The sequence below is a fragment of the Festucalex cinctus genome, chromosome 9, assembly GCF_051991245.1.
Source record: "Festucalex cinctus isolate MCC-2025b chromosome 9, RoL_Fcin_1.0, whole genome shotgun sequence".
Lineage (NCBI taxonomy): Eukaryota > Metazoa > Chordata > Actinopteri > Syngnathiformes > Syngnathidae > Festucalex > Festucalex cinctus.
Window position 1 is genome coordinate 5,933,439 of NC_135419.1, and position 18,029 is coordinate 5,951,467.

An 18,029-nucleotide genomic window follows, 5' to 3' on the forward strand; every position below is an offset into this window, starting at 1 on the left:
TTAACCAGGGTTACACATAACAGGACTGCACTCAACATGAACTCTGTGTGTTTCGCACACAAACTATCACTAAGTCTAATTTTGGATATTTACAAAGCCAAAAGGTTGCTGGGTCAACCTCCATCTAGAAGATGAGGGCTTAGTTATCGCCAAATTTGGGAATGACGCAAGAACAGGCTACTACCATTTGCATTTTGTTGCATGAGAAAAGTTTATTTTTAACTCAAATGGTTCCTCTTACAACATTTTCATCCAGGTAGGCACATAACTATAATGAGTTTTTTGTTTGATTCATGGGAACGGGCTGTGTCCTTTCTGCGGAATCCTGCTGACTAAAAACAAACAACGGCAATCCAAACAATACCTCTCGCTTTCGCACTTGGCGGAAGTAAAAATGACAGTGATGGGCCACGAGCTCTGCATCGAGGTACTTCCATCATTTTATTGTTGTTTTATTATTCACACCAGCGCCTCTTTATCCCTATCAAACAGGTCACATGTGCGGGTCACTGGAGCATTTCCCCTCTCTCAGTCTTTGCCACAAGCACACAGCCGTTTTATTACAGTGACTCGGGTGTGAGGTAAAGGACAGCTTGGGGAACAGTCCATTCACCTTGCGTATTCTTCCCGTGGTTTATGTGGAGCAGGTGAAGGTCGAGCTGAAGCCGAGGGGATATCAAAGCCACGCTGGCTGTTAGACCTCTGTCACTTTATGTTCCCTTTCAGTCTGGCCTTTCTCTATGTCTCTCTCTCTCTTTACCCTTTTACATTACGTCCAGGCTAGCCTGTCTCTATCCACCCTCCTCCCCTCGCTCTCCCCCCTATCTCTGTGTCTTGCTTTTTGGTATGCCCGCCAACTTCCCTCTCGCTATCTTTCCCAGCTCTCCCTTACTCTTTGTGCCTCTTATTCAACAAAGTCCTGATATGAGTCACTTTGGCTTCCCTGTGGCACAGTCAGTTCCAGCGCTGCCTCCAGATCTTCACATTGAATGGGCCCCCTTGCAGCCTGCACAGCTGCAAAGCTACGGCAATAGAGCAAACATCACCTGCACCTAGGGAGACGTCGTCTCATGTTTAGGTTGCTACGTTATCATCGCTGGAAGCTACTGTCTTATGTTCAGACTACTTAATGTTGTTCCACAAATGCTCATAAAATGTATAATTAGGTAATGAGCGTGAGCTGTCATGTATTTAGCTGTGGAAAGGTACAATCCAGTAAGGTAGCCACCAGTTGTCCATCCCTGTCTTACGGCATTGTAACTTGCGTTGCAACTTGGTGACAGCATCTCTCATCATTTACATGCCATTTCTGATGGAACTGCTATTTGTGGTGAGCTATGATTTTGTGAACAAAGAAATAATCAAGGGCAGCACAGTGTTTTATCACCGTTGCCTCACAGCAAAAAAATGTTCTGGTTAGCAATTTCAGCTCTCAGCCATCTCAACTCCGCCTTTTTCTTTGCTATGTTTGTATGTTGCATGCATGTGCTATGTTGGTGTGAAGGTGTCTCTAAGAGTCAATCCAGTGATTGGCAGGTGATCACTCCAGTGTGTACACTTCCTCTCATCACAAGTTATATAGATTCCAGATGGCCCATCCTTGCATCCACTACAATGCTTGTTAAAACATTTCAACATGAAAATAAGCCTCCTCACATCAGAACTGTCAGACTGAAATGTTGTGATCTTCTTTTGATTGCATAACATCAGCTGGTTGATTAGGTTGGATTTAATGTTCTTGCATTCTGTGTGTTGGTCATGTTGTCAAATGTAGTACCTCAGTGGTCAAGAGAGACAGAAAATGTGTTTCAAGTTTTAAATGGTTATACTATGATTAAGCATGGTGAGCAAAGAATAATAAAGCCAGAAAAAAAAACATGAAAACATGAAGCATGAATAGTGGGGATGTGTTTCTTTCAAACAGTAATGCCAATAAATGACTTTTTGCGACACCTGTAACATAACATCCTAGGCCCAGTTGGATTTAATGCCATTTTTGGGGAAAGGACCTAAAAATAAAAAAAAAAGAAGCTATTTCATATTTGCTGTAGAACTGAAAAATGGTCGCCTGAGAAAGACCTGGAACCCTGGTAAGGATTTGGAATATTTCCCAGCAGGAAAAGGGGAACCTGTAAAAGTCTGTTGATTTTATGCTGTTTACCCGTGGTGCAAGTTTGGGTTTGTTTCCCAGCACTCCCAGCAGAAAAATGGGCCGACATGTTTGTTTTATATGACAGCCGCAGACATGCCAAAATTGATGGAAATTGCACCTTTCTAGTTGTTGGGGAGAGTAAAGGGCCCATATTAACATTGGTGTTTTGTACTTGTTGAAAATGCATGAGACAAAATAGTTGAGTAGAGCCCCAAAGTAATATCAGATAAGTCAAGGTAATATTTACATTGACCAAGAAGTTCTGAGGCACCTCAAGGGAATAAAAAACACCCAAAATAAACTAACCCTAACAAGCATCGGGAAAGAAAACACAAGCTTCTCTGGGTCCTTGGAGAAATGGGTCGATATAGAGAGTCAAATAAGAGCCAATGGAGGTTTTGCTCCAAATCACACTCGCACACGCACAAACTCTCATTAAAATATCATCTAAGGAATACAAATTACATAATTTAACTTTATATGATAACCAAAAAAACTATTAAATTGATTTTTCATTTAACAATGCATAAAGTCACAGCTTTTTTTTTTTTTAGCAAAATTCTTAGAAGGAAATTGGGAGTAAAGTGAAATGACTTATAGTTTTTGTAAGAGCAACTCCACTGCTACTAAAACATGGATTCACAATAACAATTTGAACTTTTTTTTTTTCAGACCACATCAGGTGAAAGTCAACAAATGTATTTGTTTTACTTGCTTCATTTTGATCCTCACCACTATTAACCACTTTGCTGAATGGGCTGAGTCAATTATTCCCCCTGCTTGACTGCTTAGCCGAAATAAACCTTTGGATAATTGCTGTAGGAGTGTATGGGGGAGGCAAAATGAGGTTGTGCAATGCCCTACAGCCTATTTATAGATGTTCAGCCAACTGCTTCATGAGATAAAGAGAGCGCTAACTTGTGCTTTTGTGTGGGCACTAATGTGTGGGTGGGTGTAGGTAGGAAACTGAATATGTGGGAGTGTGAATAGCCGTGTGGATGTGTGTCAGTGCAGCGCATGCTCAAAGAGTCGCTGCACACGATGGTATCCACACGAGCTGGGTATACTGCATGGCCAAGGTCACATCTCCTAAGGACACATAAAGACTTGCTGTGCTTTTGTTCATCCGCAGGATGTATTGAAAGATGTCATACTAATAGCCGCCTATGAATGTGCAGGCCTTAATAAGGATGACGCCATAAAATAAAGTAGTTGCAGCTCCCCCTTCGCCTCTGAAAATCATCTGCTTGTGTGTGAATGAAAGATCACAAAAGGTGTGTTTGGGATCTGTTGAATCAATATGTAATTTCACATTTGGAGGTCTAGTCCAAGCTAATCTTGAATCCTCAGAAAGTTGGAGGCTGCACCAGAGGTGGAATTATATTGTAAGCGATCAATATTTTGAGTTTCAAGTCATCAGTACAGTTTTGATGCCTAAACGTAGTGCACGTCAAATACAATCTTACCAAAATGGGGAAGGGTGGAAAAGGGTGGAGGGTGGAAAAACAACAACTCTTATTTAACTTTTAATCTGTTTAATTAAAAATGACATTTATTTAAAGTCAAGTCAAAAATTGTCTTTACAATATGTTCTCTGAATCTTTTGATATTATAACCGGCTAATCAGGCAGTACAATCTGGCCCGTGAAGTTTGAACACAAACTGTAGTTTTTTTGTTTTGTTTTGTTTTTCCCCCCAAAAAATTAGCTGTTGTTGCTAATTTTGTCCACTGGAGAGCACACTGAGGACCACTGAAATGACATTCTAAAACTTGGCTGTTACTCAGGATTTGATGCAAACATTTTGCAGTGTTTTTTTTTTTGTTAAGAATTTTCAGATTAATCTGAAGCAAAACAATAAAGCAAACCAACAAGCAAAAAAACAACAGCAGCAACTACAACAACAACACGTTCAACGAGAACACGTGACTTTCTTTAGTTGATTAATTTTCAGTGTACTAGTACCATAAAAGAACATTCCTACACTGACACCTGACACTGTGTAGTTGGCCTGTTAAGTCTGGACAGAAATTGTCATGTATTGACAAGAACTGGTTGATGAGAGGTTATGTATTTCTCCTGTATAGTAGTAGCTGCATTGCATTGGCTTCCTATCAGATTTCGAACTGAATTCAAAGTCCTTATCAACTAACAGGCACTACATTTTCAGGCACCAACGTATCTCAACGTATCAATCCACTCGAACACTATGCTCCCAGAGTTCAAATTTTTCCCTCTGATTGTCACAAAATAAATCGACACTCAACACAAACGTAATCACGCATCAAATGAAGCCTCCAAACATCTGGTTGAGTCTCTGTTAATTCTGACTGCCGAACAAATCGGTAATGAAAGCGGGCTGCCCATCTGATGGTAAGTGAACGAGCAAATCCCGTGGGGAACGTTCAAGTGCACAAAAGGAACAATCGCAATATTCAAGTTTCTTCAAAGGTTGAATCAATTAATTTTACATCGAGCCCCGTGGTATCCGGAGGAGGCAAACGAGAAAGGTAATTCTGGTAATTCTTTTCAGGCAGACATGAAATGGTGAGAAAGTGTTTCATGGCATGGTTAAATACATTTAAAAGTACATCAAGTGTTTATTTTGTGGACTGAATGCCGACCACGGGCTGTAAAGCTATATCTATCGTATTTCCATCACAAACTGGAGTGTCACAACACAGTTTGTCCAAGTTGGCGGCCAAGCAGCACAACACTGTTTTTCCCCTAAATGGTCAGGGCATGGAACCCAATTTAGGATTAGAGTTTAATGGGGCTTTTGGAGCTGAATCAGCGCTCAACAAGACTGCTTCCTGCAGCCAAGGCACTCCCGGCGAAAGACTGCAGGTGATTATGCACGGTTGTCAAGTCCATTTAGCCCGCGGTCCCGAACTTCAAAATGGACACAAAGCCGTCTTGTTTGCGCTTTGCCCTATCCATTTAGAAGCCGCTGTTTATTTACCCCATCCAGGACGGTGTGTGTCTTGGTAGTGATAAGGAATAATCTTCAGGATACACATTTGGTGCAAATCATCATTAATGTGCAAGTGATGGTCCATGGCTCAATTCATTATACCCACTCCATGACTGGCATTTACTAGTCAGGAAAATATGAAAGAGCCCAGAGAGTGGCATATCATCCCGTCTGTTCCACAGTTAATTTTTCTAAACCATAAACCACCGAGCCTGAAAAATATTTCCAAGAAATAATTGTTTAAGGCGCTAATTTCTGTGGCGAGCCTTGAAAATCTTATCAGGCGCTGCTGTTATTTGACATTGCCGTAGGCGCTGAATATTTAAACAAATCTTCCCTTTGCTGTCCTCGGACGAGAAATGCACGGATAAAAAGCCAGTGGACCCAGCGAAATTAATTTTTATCTTACCCTGCCTGATCTTAAGATGAGCAGCCCAAAGTTGTCTGTCCATTATCTTTGTTTATCCTACTATTGTGTGACAAAAATGACCATCTTTACTACTTTGTGGAAATAACAGATCCATGTGTGGAAAGGACAGTTTTCCCTCATTTTAATTTAAGATTAAATCATCATTATATTGTAGCCCCAAACACTTTAAGCCTTCCTTTATTTGTGTCTGGCATAATATAGAACTATTATAACACCATTAAACGCTGTGGAAAACAAACTGTTACTGGTTTAAGACTCATAACTCTTCAGTGTTTTCTTCAATGGCCGATGGCTTAGCACAGTGGTGGGCAAACTCAATCTTCGAAGGCCGGAGTCCTGCAGGTTTTAGATATTTCCCTTCTCCAACGCAGCTGGTATATGATCAGCTCATCAGGAAGCTCTGCACAAGCCTGATAATGATCCTGTTGATTGGAATCAGCTTGTGTTGGAAGAGGGAAACCTCCAAAACCTGCAGGACTCCGGACCGGACTCGAGGACCGAGTTTGCCCACCCCTGGCTTAGCCCATTGTCCCCTGAAGTAATTTAAAGATACGGGCTTCCTGAACACATTTCATAATAAATCAAACATTCTGTATAAATTGTTTTTTTTTAGTCAGATATAAGGTTATTAGGATCCAACACATTAATGCTGGGGTCAAACCGAACCGGGGTCGGGTGTTTCTGGCGGCGTGTTTCCAGACGCACTTGTATGCCGGGTGGTGCATTTGAAGTGTTTGAAGCAAAAATGTTGCTCATTTGCATATTTCTCTGTGAGAAAATGAAACTTTTTACATTTGGCATTGGTGAGCCAATCGCAGTGGCGTAGCAAGGGTCCCTAGGGGCCCCAAGCAAGAAGAGATGGTGGGGCCCTGTGTTTCACAACAGACAACCATTTGTAGTATACATACCGGTTCATTTTAAAATTGAAAATTTGCATCTTAAACAATCACCATTAATTGTGCGTCATTCAAGTGACTTGTTAGTTTTATTTTAACTTGACTAAGAAACCTTATAAGCGAGCCAGAAAAATGGACAAAAAATAATATATATTTCTTATAGCTCATCAACAGACACATTACTCTCGTATAACATTTAAACTGACACAATCATTGTGCTGTATAAAAGTGCAACTGAGTCAAGTAAGTATAATGTACTATCTACACAAAATGGCATTTTTTTTTATTACACACTGAAGGTTATCTTCAAATTAACTTACTAGAGTTCACATTTGTACAAAAAGCTAACTACCTCAGCTAACTTTGGGAAAATGGCAAAGTACATCCTGGGCACAGTGGACAGGTTGCCAATTAATCACATAGAGAGACAAACAACTGGTTTACATTGCACTGCCAGCATGCAAGTTTTGCTCACACACGTATTGGGGATCCCATTCAAGAGCAAAACAATCATCAATCAACATGAATAATCTTGCAAGATAAATCTTTAGTTAGTATTAGCTGATAGACCAACGGCGGTTAAAAGTTCAGCACCTCGACTAGGCGGCAACTAGCATTTTGACATCATAGCAGTGATTGAGTGTCGATCTCGAGGGACCAAATTCTACAAAGCGTCGACAGGCACTGTCCAGTCGGGAAAGCCAGGCAGGAGACTGTCACCTTGTGGAAGGTGTGGAGAGCCGAATTGGGCCAGCAAAAATGAGAAGTGACAGGATATTGATTTGCTTATCTCGGCTGTGCAGACACACAGATGTGAAGGGCAAGAGAGAGGTGTGTGAGAAGGGAGGGGTGGGGGCAGCGGTTATCAGGTTTTCACGTCTGATAGGGAAACTTAAAAAAAAAAAAAAAAAAAAAAAGATTGATCAGCTGATTGCCTCGTCTCAATTTTTTGTTTCACTTTCGTCATGGGCTTTATATTAAAAAAGCATATTAGTACAAACAAATCTTGTTTCCTGCATGGGAAGCAATCTAAAATACTTATTGATGTACCTCATCAATATTCTGTGTAGTGTAACTGCAAAACAAAGATAGGCATGCTAATTAAATGATACGGTGCAATTGTAATGTGTAGTTGACAAGGTGTCTTTAGAAGTGTGTGCTTTTTTTTCCACAAAAGGCATATAGGAGAGAGATTAAGAGATTAAGAATGAATAGCAGTGTGGTAAGGTATGAACGATGATAAATAATCATGGCACTGAATTAGCTGCTACTTAAAAACCTTATGTCCAATGCAATGGAACGACATTACATAATCAGGTTACAAAAAAATGTAACTGTTAAAAACAATCATATTAGAGGCAAGTAGGCTACCCTTAATAAAAATTGCATAAAGAGTCACGTGAGGTGAGGAATTTGAACCCAAATGCAGACAAGACATGGAAGTTGGAAAATGGTCGTATATACAAAAACAACGTAACAACAGAGCGTAGGACTGGATTCAGATTGCCTGAAAATCGTGAACTGTTTTCAGCTAGCTAAATTGTCACAATGTACTGTAGGTCACTGGGCATCCACACACATAGTCATAGCCAGGGCTGGACTGGCTAAGTGGCATAGAGGGCACATGCCCGGCGGGCTATCCTCTTTTGAGGCCATTGCAGTGCTTTGAGACACAATTTAGAGGGATCAGTCTGTTAATCCAGTTCAAATATACAGTAGATAGCAAACTGAAGAATCATCACCATTTTTTTAAATTCATTTTTTTGGTGCCAGTCCAGCCTCAGTCATAGTCGTGATATTTTGAGTAAACTGGGTAATCATAACGGCCATTTGGGCCACAGGATCTTACGTTAGCTTTAAAGGGATACTTGACTCACCTGTTTTCTGGGTTTGGTAAGCAAAGTGAGCCACGGTTGGTCAAATCCTATTTCTTCGGCACACGTGATGTCATCTTCAGTCGACAGAAAGTGTAAAAAAAATAGTTTGCAAAGGTATTAATTGTTTATGAAAAATAACAATGTTGTCACATTATAGACAAAATTCTTACTGTTGAAAACGGCTCATTTAGTCAAGATTCCTTTAAAGTTATGTTGTATGGATATGTTGGGTTTCCAAAAAGTGGCCTGGTTAAAAGCAACACGGGGAACGGAATGCGTGGTGGTGACTGTTTGGGCCGTATTCACTGGTTGACCTCATTCATTTTCAATAACATTTACAAAGGAAAATGTGAACTGTCAAAGTCATCTGGACTGCTGGTGGAGCATCGGGAAGAACAGCGAACGCTTGTCAGACGCCGGCAACTTAAAGTTCGACACCTCGCGTCATCAAATCACCACCACCAATATTAAACTTGTAACTTGGGATCTATCTATCTATCTAGCTAGCTACCTAGCTAGCTACAAAGTATCTGCAGCACAGTGAACAAGTGGTTAGCACAAACTGTATCACTGTTCTAAGTTTGTGGATTTTAATTCTGGCTATTCTGGCATACATTCATTCAAAATATTAATCTAGTGTAAGTACGCTTTTGTCATTTATCTCATTCAGAAACACAAATCTGTGGTCATGACCACACGAGGTGGGTATATATTTCCATCGCTTTCTTACCTGCTTTATAGCCACCATATTTTGGGGGCGTGTTGCGGTTACGATGTCTCCTGCGACACGTTGTGTTATCAGTCACAGTAAAGCTAATTACAGCTACCGAGTGGCACCATCTGTCATATTTGCGACACTTATTTATTCAAGTGGATGATTATGTTTGACGATTAATTGAGGCACCGCGCCTATTAGAGCGGAGGCCTCGATTTGAGGATGTACAACATAATGTGAACGTTAAAACCGTCAAGTGGGAGTTACAAATTATTACCATTGCCCCAAATTACACTGCATATCTGTGCCACCTTGTTCCCATTAATTGATCTTGTAACGGTTATTTTTACTCATATATCATCTAACGTCAACGTTATTAGGATCTTAATTTGTCATTCTGAGCGTTGATTTGCAGTAGCGTGGTCCTTTTTGACCTCCTAAAATAACATATTTTAATGCTTGGATAACTCTCCTCTCCTGCCTTGTTATTACTTGTATGACAGGATAAACAAGGGCATCAGGTGACCATTACTGTTACCATGCCAACCACCACGATTTATCATTAATTGAAGCAATGATGTGTTCCTTACCTGCATTTTAAACTAGATCAGACCTCAGCCTTTCTGCAATAAAAAAAAAAAAAAAATAAAATAAAAAATATGGTGGTCATGAATTCATTACACAGATAAGACAAACACATTTTCTAATGAAATTTGTTTAGACATGATTTTATTTTAATTAGCTGGGGTCTTTTAGTGCAAATGTGTGTTCTCATTGCGTACATGGCAAATTTTAGATCTTTGAGATCAACTCGTAAAAAAATGCAAGCATAATCAAGTATTGCGTTCATGTTTTTCATGTTTAGTAATGGTTTGTGTTTAACTGCCAGTTTGTCTTTTGGCGATGAGATTATAGAACTGTCATCTTAGTTGAAAAAAGGAGATCTAAATTGATCTTTCAACTTCTGTCTTCATTAAAAAAAAAAAAAAAAAAAAAAAGATCGCTCCATCACATGAGGAAAAGATTAAAAAAAGAAGTATGGGGGGGGACTGATTAAATTGCCTTCATTTACTTAACTGGCTGCTAATATTTCAATTAGAGCTACTGGAGGCAGTGACACTGTAAGGTTAAAAATGGAACAAGGGGAAAATTAGTCCAACTGATTAACAGAAGGAAATGAAGACTTTTGCGCACACAGGAGACGTAGCTGACACCACCTCTTCCTCATTCCCCTCACTCAATTTACAGCTAAAAATGGCACCATTTTAGACATCAGGAAAGGGGATTGTGTTCCACACATTGTGAACCAGAAAAAGTGCGCTCACAAGCAGTGTTGGGCAAGCTATACTTCAAAAACTTAATTAAAAAAAAATAAATCAATCAACGTTAACATTAAAGAGGTTGATTCATTCAAAAATAATTACTTATTAGAGTCTGTAAAACGTAAAAAAAGATGTGAATTAGTTTGATCAAAACAATGAGGGAATGCAATGATGGCTTTAAACAATTAGGCACCAATACCAACAAAAGGCATAACCTTTGACCAAACAATGACTATGTATTCCATACAACCACATATTCAGTCAGATTGCAGTCCTCCTGTTACACTTTTACTGTTCATAATCCAGTTCCAGTAGATCAGCAATCCCCAACTCTCGGACCACAGATTACCGGTCTGCGGGACATTTGACTCTGGGCCCACATCGAGAGACGAATAAAATGTATTTTTTATTTTATTTATTTATTTTTTTATTTTACATCAATTTGTCAAAATATTGCTTCACGTGAAACTGGTTGCGTTTGATTACTCTTAATCTTTCTGTTCAATTTTTGGCCCCAATAATTGATTAGAAAACAATAAGTAAAAAAAAAAAAAAAAGAAAGAACGAAAGTTCAATAAACGCATTTCTCATTCAAGATTGATCCAAATTATGTCAATTGAACGGTGAAAAAAAAAAAAAAAAAATCAGGTTAATGACAACTCCATGAAACCATATGGCATTGCTTATACTTTAAAAGCAGGTCACAAGGAGAAAAACTATACTGTATAGTACAGTCAAACCTCGGTTTTCGAACGTTTCTGTTCTCAACCAAATCGTTTTTTTTTTTTTTTCCATCATTTTAGATAGGATATCTAAATAAAACAGTGTCTATTTCTACCCTTTTCTATTTATGGTAAACAGTATACAGTGCAGTTTATGTGTAAAATAGTTAAAAAAAAAAAAAAAAAAAACTTGGAAAATGTTTTTTTAGACTTGGAACGGATTAAAATTATTTACATTAATTATAATAGGAAAACATGCTTCGGATTTCGAACAAATCGCTTTTAGAACAGCCTTGTGGAACGGATTATGTTCGAAAACCGAGGTTTGACTGTATATGTCATGTATATGTCATTGCAATAAAAACATATTCCTAAGATTGTAATGGCTATGATATTGCATATATATTTTATAAGTAATGTCTTCCATTATTGATTTTAAAAGGTACATTACTGTAATTACACACTTTTGTAACACTTTACTACCTACACTTTTTGGAGTCTGCTGGCATCACTGGCCTCGAGCGTGGGGGGAATGTGACAGAAAACACATAAGAGACTTCCTTTCTCCTCCTCTGCCTTTTCTCATTACCATAAAGCCACTCACTCATGATAACCATTAATGCAGCATCTTATTAAAATCCTATCAATACAGCTGCTGCCAGTAGGCTAATGGTCAGGAATCTTTCTCAGTTAAACCTCCACTTTGCTTTCCACTGCGGACTAATGAGAGCCATCGCTCAGCATCTCTTTTGGCAAAAAAAATAAATAAAAAAAAATCACCTTTATTTGTGTCTGCCTCCGTGCGCTGTTGTCAATTTTATACAACCGCTGCAAGAAAGGGTTGCAGAGCAAGGTTGTGTGGATTTGGACAAAGGCCATGCTTACGTGGCTATTTCATTATTTTGTGACTGTGTTGAGATGTTAATTGTTCCCCGTCAAGGCCCCCCACTATACAAGAGGCGCCCATCATTGCTGCCACCGAAGAGCCATTGTTGTGTGGAAAAGTTTATCTCTGGTGTCGAGTCGCGGGAAGGGCGCGCTTGATGCAGGCGGCGCCACAGGAGTTTGCCCTTCTCCTACAGGGATGAATTGAACGCTGCTCTATCAATCTAGGCATTTTACAGCGCGGGCCTCCCTGCCGTGAGAAATGTGGGGGAGTGTTTATTCTGCCGTGTATTGTCCACAGTCAAAAGCAAACAAACTAAACACTTTGGGAGACATTGATGACAGACTACACTCTTGCTATTCATCTAATGGCCACTACATAGCACAAATTAAATGTACAGTATATTGCTTTGCAGTCTGCAAGTCCATTTGGTTTTGTAAATTAAATAGCTCTGGATGTTTGGCTTGTTGTGTAATAACTGCAAGGAACCAAGGAATTGATTTTTCTTAGTATTTTGAAATGAGCATACGCTACAGCAGTTTTAAATTCAACAAGGGTGACTTTAAGAATTGTTTCATACCTAATGAAGTTTTTTTTCTTCTTCTTTTGTTATAATTATTATATTATATTATATTATATTATATTATATTATATTATATTATATTATATTATATTATATTATATTATATTATATTATTATTATTATTATTATTATTATTATTATTATTTGTATTACCATAATATGACTGAATAGACAGGAGAAGGCCAACAAACATCTTTACTTCGTTTTATTTACAATTTTGAGGAAAAATCTCAGTGACATTCAGAATGTGATGCTCTGTTACATCAAACTATTTTTCTTAATATTTAATTTATTAAAAAAAACAAAAAACTGACATCATTATTGGAAGATGGTTTAACTTTAGAAAAAAGTTTACAAGTCCCAATTTTGGTATGATAAATTAAAATAGTTGTAAAACAAAGTTTTTTGGTAATGAAATTCACTTCAACCAAATCAAACAAAAATAATAAAGATAAAACAACATCCATTTGTTAACGGTGGAATTAATAGTTGACACAATTTACTACATTCTGTCATACTTCAAAATCCTCAAATTATGTTTCATATGATTTTACACTACATACATCTTCTCTTGTGTTAATTATGGTTTAACTTTTTTAGTAGGGATGGGCGAGTACCAATACAGTACATCTGGCCAATGCACGGCCTTTTCTCAAGGTATTGTACTCACAATGGTGGCCAATTGGCAGCCCTCTTGTGGCCAATCAGCAACTAAAACTAGGAAGAATAGAACATCGTTAATAATTTTGTGCAAATTTAAAGAAAATGCCGTATTGGGTTATATAGATCTGCCATTGATTTTGGGGGGAATTTAAATGTATCAAAAATATTAGTGGTATCGGTACTTGGTATCAGTATTGTTGACTCCTCAAAAGTTGAGTGGTCATACTGGTATCATGCCATTCGAAACTGCATATACTTTGACAATACCTCCAAAGTGTGACGTTCAACCATCTGCCTCCCCAATCCAGTTACACATCGCCAGACAATCAAGTATGCGTCGCTAATGCTAAAATTGAAGATGTGCTAACTTTTTGCCACTGATATGATAGTTCCATGTTGGCTTCCCATTGGTGAATCTTCAGCCAGCCTACCTCCTGAGTGTGACTGTGATTTTAATTAGCCCAATTGTGACCAAAAAAATAAAAAAGTATTATTTTCAGTAAGAGGTTGATAACTAAATATTTACTTGGTTGTTTATTTTCACATTTTCCAGAGACCCAACTATGTATAAAACCACTCAAGAAAACGATTGTCCATAATAGCCTATGTCCGCTTTTAATGGTGTCAAAGTAGAGTTCACATCCAACTATCAGGGCAAGTAGGGTGCAAAAACATAAATATTCCTCATTGCTTCCTGGAACAATGATCTCAACCACAAAAGCTTGATAGTATTAGCTTTGAGCAGACACAAAAAATTTATCAGAGAAATGTAAAGGAAGGCACCTGTCAACAAGATTACAAAGAGCTGCAGTACACACTCGATAAAGCTTCTTACTCTGTAGCAAAGGTAACCAAGGGCAAGTTGAGCCATTTAATATTTATGACAAATGTCAAATCATCGAAATCACCTATTTATTAGGGCCTATATATGGTTACATACCTAAAGAGGCGGGCTCGAGTGAGATGTATGTGCAGTATTTTTTGATGCACTTGCAATAACCAACACCAAACAAGGCCAATAACAGTTTTTATGTCAAAGCCATCGTAATGATAGTCAGTCTGGGAGGCGCTTCAACCTTAACCGCCGGAGAGGCCTGCCTGCCTGCCTGCCTGGCTGCCAAGAGTGCCGCTAATATAAATGCACTTTGAAAAATGGAGGGGATGGCATGTTCCTGGATGGCTGCCAGCTACGCATCGCAAGCAAAAAAAATATAGATAAATAAATAAATAAATACAAATCACAGCCACGCTGACTCAGAGAGCAAGGCGGTCCTCTTTGCATTCTTTCTCCATGGACTTATTTGTAAAGTGTAATCAGCGCTTGCGAGTCTCTGATGCATTATGTAAACGACGCAAACAAATTATGTCACTTCGTTAACAGATCACAAGCGAGCAACAGAAAAGATGGGCAGCCTTACTCCAGAAAAGCTTGCATTTTCAATGCTTTTTCACTTCACGCCAACCATAGAATGCACTGGGGGGCAGCATTGCTGTATGCGGGTGGGCTCTAAATGTATGCACAGAGACTTAATTTAGCATCCTGGCTGACAACTCCAGCAATATTAGGGCTCTATCAGTCACAACGCAAAAAGGAACGTGGATGTGGCGCCGCGAGGAAGGAGGGGGAGAATAAAACAAATAAATAAAAAGCTTCTTTTACACACACACACCGTTGACATTGCGAGCCATCCAGCGGAGGTGCGCCTCTAAGTAGCTTGTCCTCGGCGTGCCACAGTACGCTTCATTACAGCGAGGGAAGAAGGAGAGAATGTGAGAGGCTGCCAGCCACACGAGCAGCTTCTCTCATTAACAAATAAGGAGAAAAGAGACGAAGTTTGAGTTTGTGATAGTAAGGTAATGATGGTGTGTGAGACGTGCAGAACCATTTTAACAAAAAAAAGAAGAAATTGAGATGTTTTAGATGTCACCTATGCCTCCTGTGATCTAATGGAATTACAGCCAATGTTGCAGTGGTACCGCCAGGCTTGCCCCAGCTCATTGAAAAGCAAACAAAGTGAAAAAAAAAAAAAAAAAAAAAATCTGAAAGGACACGGGAATAGCCCATGAAGAGTTTTATCACCTCTAAAAGCTTCAGACCTATTCCTGGATGGATTGTTTGGAGCGATGCATACAGATGAGACTGATGTGAATGTGTCCTGAGAGTGTCATTGTGCTCAGTAAATGTCACACAAGTAGAAGATATGGCCACCGTACACAGCTAAAGCAGAAACTGCCACATTTTTTTACTGGACAATGGCAGACAATACCACTGGCATTTACTCTCAATCCACAGAAAAATACTCTTCAGGATTATATACATACTGCGTCAGCCATAATATGAGGTGCATTAGAATATTTTAGACCCAATACAAATCCACATATCCAATATCTGTGCGCTGCAAATATAACTAGCACTCAGTCGAGGTGTGCAAAGGCCAAAGAAGTCATGGAGTGCCATACTTACACTTGTTTGTGGTTCATGTAGGATGATGTAAGAGTGTAAGAAAGGTCAGGCAGTGCCATTAAAAAAAATATAAATAAAAAAAAAATCTGAATATAATAACGGTTCTATTGAAGGAATGGTGAATCAAATCTGAAAATACAGTACAGGATGTTCGATTCAAAGACACCAGTGTGAGTACTCAAATCTTGAGTAGTCACGAATACTGATCCCAATACCGATAACACGAGTACTTTTGATACAAAAAAAATTCCCCCCAAAACAATAAATATAAATACCTACGTATCTTTTTTTTTTTTTTTTTATGTTTTCCACAATCAGGCTTTCAAGTTAGGAAAAAAATGATAACCCATCAAAGACTTGATCGTACGATCGAGCAATATACAGTAACTATTTAAAAAAACAAAACAAAACAAAAAACTTTTGTATTTATTCTACAGTTGACCTCCACCATACATGAGGGATTGGGACTGGCCTACCAATAGCAAAAAAAAAAACACGTATAATTGAAATGAATTGAAATGCATGGAAAAAAAAAATCTTCAAAAAATGCTGATAAACATTAAATATAACATGGAGATGATCAATTATGTCATTGATTGATCGGGCAACTCAAGAGATTACAGCCGATCACCAATTTTGCATTAAATGCTAATTATCATCTGATGCCGATCCAGACGATCAGATCAGTGTATAGTCATTACATTTTTCCTTAAAAATACACGAAATTAATGACAGTTGACTATTTTTCTAATTAGCTGTTTCTAGTTCCTGATCATAACATGGCCACAAGAGGGTGGTAGATACTGGCATCTGCCACTGTCGCAAGTACTGATATCGTGAAATTAGGCCCATTATCTGCTCAATACCAATAACTGTTGTGTGCTGAAAGGTTTGGATCCCAAATGCAGACGCAAATAAGATTTTATCTATTTATTCACATTGAAAAGCAGAAACTCAGAGACGCTGTACACAGGAACAGGTGGACAATAATCCGGAAAAACACACACAATTCTCAGACCTAATCAATCAATCTCATTGGTTGTGGCTAGACATGCGAGTACTAGTACTGACATGGAATTCTCTGATTGGCTGTTGACTCCGTAATTACAGATAGTTCCCGACAACGACAAACATCATATAGCATAAAATATCCTTGACATACATCATATAGCCTAAAACTAGTAGAAACTGGATGCAGTTACATCAATACCAAAACAGACACGGAACGGGTCGTGAACTCTGGCGCACGGTCATGAACTCCACTCAAACTTAACCCAGGCGTGACCCCAGACATGAGACAAGACCCGAACATTACGCCTGCATGACTCGCGTCATGACAATAACAATACCGGGTATCAGTACTCGCCCATCCCAAATTTAAATTGTTGGGACTTTAGTAAAAAGCAAAGCTCAAGGTCAGATGATTTTTATTTTTTATTTTTTTATTGCACTTCTTTTGTAGGTAAATGTAGAAACCAAAATATATTAGAGGCAACTCTCAATAGGATGCAGAACCAAAAGAATAGCTATTTTATGTAGTTGGCTGCGAAAATAATACAGAGATGTAAGCATGCTGTGTATATGCTAGAGCAGTGCTTCTCAAACAGTATATCAACCAGTATACCACACTATGTCCAATATTTTACCAAAAACACATTTTCTAATAATTGTTTGTCTGTTTTTTGTTCATCTATGCAAATCATGTACAAAGCAACCATTCCACTAGATGACAGGAGGTACATAATGAACCTGTAAATCCACTTTTTGACTCGTTTTGCTAAGTTGTATGCTGTGAGATTTTTTCCAATGTGAAATACGTTGTGCTCAATAAAGGTCAGGAAACGCTGTGCTCCAGCGTGTCAAAACATCATCATCAACTAGTTCACATGGCTCCTAGTTTGCAGCCCTCCAACTGCAGGTCACAAAGTGACATTGTGCTTTTATTGCTGCTCTCCATGGTGCTTCACATAAGCTCTGAAATGACTAAATCCCTCAGTCAGTGTCCCTGACCCGCAGGATCCCTGTTAGTGCTGCTGCATTCACATTCTTTGATGCGGCCCTGAATCAGAATCGGTCGTCGGCCTCGTTCCAGGGATTGATACCACCTCCGCTGTTCTCGTCGTCAGGTCCAACAAGCTTGCCAGTCAGCTGGTGTGAGCATTTCTCTCATCTCCTCTCCAACACTGAGCCCGGTTGGAAATTACGATACACCTGCAGCAACCTTGAGAGTCTTCTCGCTCATTGTGTTAAAGAAAGAAAACTACCGTAGAAGATGCATTATGCTAGGAATGAACTAGTGGCTGTCCTGCCACATCTCTCTGCTCATTTGACTTCATTAAGTGAAAT

General features: G+C 38.9%; 1 long non-coding RNA gene across 1 annotated transcript in view; it reads right to left on the reverse strand.

Annotated features, from left to right (window-relative positions):
- The window catches only part of LOC144026417 (uncharacterized), a 53,169-nt gene that overhangs the window by 5,209 nt on the left and 29,931 nt on the right, over positions 1 to 18,029 (reverse strand). The window contains exons 5-6 of the long non-coding RNA XR_013285135.1: positions 9,634 to 9,666; positions 8,329 to 8,402 (exon numbers count right to left, since the gene is read on the reverse strand). This is a non-coding gene — a long non-coding RNA (uncharacterized LOC144026417). The remainder of the gene's footprint in view (positions 1 to 8,328; positions 8,403 to 9,633; positions 9,667 to 18,029) is intronic.